At 37.8% G+C, this 6,127-nt stretch overlaps 1 pseudogene; it reads left to right on the forward strand.

The window, feature by feature from the left end:
- The first annotated feature begins 330 nt into the window (after positions 1-330).
- On the forward strand, positions 331-5,137 carry LOC129348027 (ADP-ribosyl cyclase/cyclic ADP-ribose hydrolase 1-like; annotated as a pseudogene).
- Positions 5,138-6,127: the final 990 nt, after the last annotated feature.

The raw sequence follows: 6,127 nt of genomic DNA on the forward strand, positions 1-6,127 counted from the left end.
TTGCAGTAATTGCAGCATCCCAGTGTTGCATAACTCTTGCGTTAACCTCTAACAAGTTTCTGATGGTGCCATTGATCCTACTCCACAGTACGGTGTTCTTCACATAGTGTGTCTGAGTTTTTGCCAATAAAACCCAAGCAGATGCTGTTTTTTTTTTGTAGCTGACAAAATGTGCTATGTCTTCAACATAAGACCTTGGGCTCATCTTGGGACAAACAAGAAGCTTGTGACAGTGTGTCCAAATCATAATTTAGTGTGTCCAGTAAGGAAAATAGAGGGCATATATGTACTGTCCTGTTGCCTACATCAGAGAGAGAGTCTGAGAGAACAGCGTCCCTCTGTTTCGGCAGATTCCTAGCGGCACCATAATGGGAGTCATGTGGATCCACTCTTTGCAACAACAGACTGGAGAAAAAAACCCATCACACCCGTCCTTTAAGAACGTCTCCAGGTTGGTAAGGAGACGTGTTCGCTGACCTATGACGAACGTCCTCTCGAGCGTGTCAACCATTAGCCCCTGAGAGGAGGGTACACTTCGCATCACACCACAACAGGACTCTATTTAAGTTGAAGTCAGATGTGGGCCAAGCATTTCCCATCACAGCCATGGAGCCATTTGTTGCAGCTTAACCTTCTGCATGGAAAGTGGTGAGTGTTTACATTTCCTCGCTGAATTCCAAAGCAGATTTCGATTGCATGTGCTATCCTGTAACCTGCAGTTGATAATGCTTTAAAAAACAGTGTTTTTGTATATATCCTTTAAATACAAGAAGATATATTGTGTAAAGGTTAACCATCTCCTAGAGGGTGTAGGAGTGTTGCCAAGTTTTGACAGCTCTGCATGGACAAATACAAAAACGTGGAGAAGGAGTTCTGTACATGCCACAAGATAATTAGATTCTAGTCAATCGCACAGAGCTAAACACCCATCTTGTGAGTCCCGAGGAAAGTACCTGCTGGCCTGCTGCCACATCCAAACCTGATGTAAAATCTTATTTTCTCATCAACAGTGAGGCGGATTAGAACATGTCCAAACACGCATCTCTTCAGAGGAGCAATGAGGCGGTCCAGGGTCTCGCTATCACCTCCTCTAAAACATCTGCGTCCTTTGTCACGATCAGCGTCACAATATGTAAGTAATTCCTCCTGACGTTCCCAAATCTTTGACCTTTAAAGTGCCACTCCCAAATGTAATAGATAATGTCGTTTCTTTTATCTTTGTATCCATTTCAAAGGGTTTATTGTGCTTCAGATCTGCCAGGGTCAACTGAGAGCACAGCTCGGGACAACCCCCAACATTAAACACATTGTGGTGGGAAGGTGTTACACCTACATCACACTAGTTAACCCCAGCTTAAGGTAACGCACTGTGCAGCCTTTATTTATCATGTCATAGCATGTCCAACCTTCAAATCTGATGCACATTTGATGCATTTAAACAAGAATTCATTTGAACTGAGCCTCAAAAGTCGAAAGACTTGATCTTCTTCTAAAGCCCAAAGCAAAGAGGAAAAATAAAAAAAAGTTTTGGTGGGCATCAGCTGCACATTATCAGGCCAGTATTGAAGTCCAGATGAAGGGTGGTTTTGATGTGGTGTTCAGTGAGTGATGCTGAGTGAGTTTCTTTCTTCTCATGTTTTTTACTTCTGTAGAAAGAAAGAAAGAAAGAAAGACAGAAAAAAGAAAGAAGTGGTTGCTGTGGAACGAGGGCATGTACTGATGTGCTTTTCATGAAAAGACGTTTTTTTTAAATTGGGAATTCTAACTTGCATGACTTAATTTAATTAAGTCCAGTGGCATTTGTTTTATACGTCATTTTATATCACCTTACATCATCAGTCTAATTGTAATAACAAAATATCCTTAGAAGAATCTCTGTTAAGGATTTTCATGTGTAGAAATGTACAGGATTTTACTGTATTACAGTCCAGTAATTTGATGTACTGTCAACTGTTATTCTGTTATTTTTAATTGGCATTGAATTTAGTGAGGAACATCACATTAAGGTCATGAAGCCCAAAAGTTAGTTTGAAAAGCACTAGTGATCTGCATAACAGGGATGTTTTTCCCCAAACGTTGCAAATTTGCTTAAAAGCCGAAGACAATAATTACTTTTTATTATCAATTAATCAATTGATTGTTTTCTGGAGTCATTTATGAATCATTTTCTCTGTCAAATCCGAGAAAATGGTGAAAAATCCCAGTTTTCGCATAACCCAAAGGGGATAAAGGTCCTATTTTCCAGTAAATATTCATATTTAAGAAGGTGGTACACAAGATATTGGCTTATTTTTCTGTAAAAATGACATATATCAAGACTAATTATTGATTTCAGAATTGCTGCCAATCCATTTTTACTCCATTGCAATTTAAATTGACTAATAGTTGCATCTCTGTCTTTTTGTGTGTAGTTATGACTGTGAGGAGATCTGCGAGACAGTTTGAGGAGGCGGGGTGGTCCATCAGTCTTCTTTGTAATGTCATAGTGGAGGATTATTATCAGATGTTTAATGTGATGCCACAAATCAGGCCTTGCATATGGTGAGTAGCATTTGTATTTTAGCTCATATTTATGTGATCCTTGAATCTTTCTGTTAATCTGTTTTTTTTTTTTCTCTTTAGTTCCTCTTCTGGAGTAAAACCAGGACACTGATGCACAGCTATGCAGCTGTTTTCCGGCACTTCTGGACCCTGGAGGACCACACTAGTCGGCTACATGTTCAATGACCTCATCCTTTTGTGGCCAGGACGAGGACCTCCGGTATTGTGTTTTTTCAGGTTTGACAAGATAGAGACAGAAGATCTCAAAACTTGAATATATACTGCTTGTTCTAGATAAAAGTTGACTTCATTAAGCTCATTGTATTTATCTAGAATTTTGTCGAGCACTGTCACCAAAGACAGGTTGTTTCTCCACAAGAAAAATCGCTGCAATGAATGGAGAAAGGTAAAAAAAAAAAAAAAAGTGAATTTTTATGGAAGAGAAAAACTGCTTTCTTATTTCCTGTCTAATTAAATATCTTTCAACACCCTCATTTATCAGGATTCTTTGACCCCTGGATCAGCACCACTGTATTGCCTCAATAATCAGATAAAATCATGATATAAAATGTAAATTACTTTTTTTTTTACATGTGACATTGTCTGTCAGAAGGGAAACATTTAAGTCAACTAATAATTCCCAAAACAAAAATCCAAACAATTGAAAGTAAATGAAACCTGAATTACTTACCACTGCTTATCAATGAATGATTTACAAACTGCTATTTATAATTGTTTGATTGCTTAAAATATCAACTCTGTATAGACCCTTCAATACACTAATGTCAGTGCTATTATTGATGGCTAAGAGTTAGCTGTCAACATTAGCAAGCCACATTTAAGACTAATTCTGCAGTTATTATCTCAAGGATTTATGTTAGAATAATGCATACGATACACAGAATGTTCATTTACTAATGCTACAAAAACATTATATTGAAATAAGCTTGAACTCTGACCTGTTTTTACTAAATACGAAGCTAACAGTAGCAACCGGTTAGCTTAGCTTAGCGCAAATACATGAAATAAGGGGAACAGCCAGCTTGTCTGTGGTTGTATTAGATAAATAGACATAAAGGGTTAATTATTGAGTTTTACAGCTGCATGTAAGTGGATTTTGCAACTTTTAACAGAGCCAAGCAGCTGTTTTTCCATTTCCAGTCATTTTCCAAAGCATTCCAGTCACTTTCCAAAGCTAAGCTAACCAGCTGCTAACCATAGCAACTTATTCACCATATAGACACAAGAGTAACATCAAATTATCGTTTTATTCCTATTTTAATCACAAAAAGTGTATTGAATGATGAATGCATTTTATTCATGTATTTATACTGTGAGGAAATCTAGAAGTCACACGGTAGCACTGGGATTCAGCTAAGACATCATCGCTCAGGCAGCTGCAGCTGTGCTCCCAAATGTTTTTCAGATCCTTTAGGACTTTGATTACAAATTTGCATGTCGGCACATCATCTAAACTTGTTTTTTTTAATTGTTTATTCATGACTCAAGTAATGACACGTGAATTTGACACAGGTTTTGATTTCAACTCTTGCCCGGAGTGGTCGGCATGTAGAAACCATCCCGTCTATTCTCTATGGAGGCAAGCCTCGCAAAATGTGAGTTTAATGTCCCAGCTGCAGAAATACTTCCATCCTGACATTCTACACACAGTTGTGTTGTTTGTCATTCCTCTGCAACATGCCGTTCCAAAACTGGCGGTGAGAATTGCTCTCCAGTGATTATCTCCGTCCATTTGTTAGTTTGCAGAGATGGCGTGTGGAAACATCACTGTATTACTGAATGGGTCTATTGTTAACGCCTTCAATAGGAAAAGGTAAGAAGCAATGAATAATGCTGACGTGTCCTTGTCCCTTTGTTGAGTATATATTGACGGTACTCTTTTTAAAAATCTTACAGCATGTTTGGAAGTGTTGAACTGGAAAGCCTCAATCCTCAGAGGGTGGATTATGTCAACATTAAGGTGGTGACCAACCTAGATGGACCCCATATGTGAGCATGAAAACAGCAAACACTACTGGGAACTCAGTTATTATTCAAAAAAGGCCACTTTGTCATAAGTTACCCTTTTTCTAAACAGTTATCAGTCATAGATAATGACTTTATTGATGGTTTATAGATCATTTACTAATACTTTAGGTTAACATTTCACCAAAACATGAGTATTTTTAGCTCTTTTGGCAGGACTGTAGAGCAAAGTCCTTTTATTATTACCTTATAATTTCAATTACTGCCAATGTTATGGTTTAGTATAAAGCTTAAAGCCCACAAGTATGCAACATTTATGATTGCATTTTCTTGGCTAGTGACCGCAGTTAAACTCATTATCAGACAGAAACATTTTCCACAACGTGGGAGCACAAATGTTGTTTTGATACTTGGCGAATAACTGTAAATGACGTCTTATCAGTAATTAGTATCCTTAATAGCATCACATTCACAGTTGAAATCACTTGCTTTCTCTTCAACAGAGAATCATGTAGTCATGGATCCATTGTGGACCTGATCCAGACCCTCCAGTCCAGAGGTTTCCACTGGACCTGCACAGACAATGACCAGTAAGTGGCATCCGGAGGCCTCTTCACACTCCTGTGGCTTTAGTAAGATTTATATAAGGAATGTGGTAAAATCTTTAGTCATCAATTCAAAATAGTAGGTTCAAATTGCACTGAGATACTCTGTGATGAATGATCTGGAATTTTAAACTCTGAAAAAATGCTTGATTTAGACTGTAGCCTATGCTGTATCTTGATGTGCACCAACCCAGAAGTATATGGCAACAGTTATTGCACCAACTGCGATTGGTCCACTTGTTGCATGCACAGGATATTGATTTGCAATGACAACAGCACTGTGAAACAAAGTGCAATATGTAATAGGCTGTAACTATATCTGATAATGCAAATGCAATAGCCAGTGTTGTGCTGAAGTGGCCAAATGCAATTTTCTTGTTTTCATAGTTATGTCTAGACTTGGTCAGTTCCAATGTCATCACGCTTCTCTCCATTACAATATTTTTTCTAAAAGTACTATTTATTAGCACCAACTCCAACATGAACTACTTAGTTTCAGCCATCAGTGTCTGAAGTACGCAAAGAAACTGAACACACTAGCATAGAAACACCACAGCTAACTAGCTAACTCATTGCAAAGCGATGCAGACACACCAGCATCCAAGTATAAATACTTACAAGAACATAGGCCACCTGTGTAGGCTGTGCGCAGGTTTAAGGCTGGAGAATAAATCAAGCTTTAGCATCAAATTCTTTCAATATGACTGCTTCTGTGACCTTGTATACAGCAAAAAGATGCAGAATTCAGTAGCTGTTGCGACATTGTGGGTATTTCCACAAAAAGAAACGTGCAGACAGTTTTAAGCTTTTATTACTTCCATCTTACTTTGTCTTGATTCAGTCGATAGATAGATAGATAGATAGATAGATAGATAGATAGATAGATAGATAGATAGATAGATAGATAGATAGATAGATAGATAGATAGATAGATAGATAGATAGATAGATAGATAGATAGATAGATAGATAGATAGATAGATAGATAGATAGATA

The sequence above is a fragment of the Amphiprion ocellaris genome, chromosome 22, assembly GCF_022539595.1.
Source record: "Amphiprion ocellaris isolate individual 3 ecotype Okinawa chromosome 22, ASM2253959v1, whole genome shotgun sequence".
In the NCBI taxonomy this organism is placed as follows: Eukaryota; Metazoa; Chordata; class Actinopteri; family Pomacentridae; genus Amphiprion; species Amphiprion ocellaris.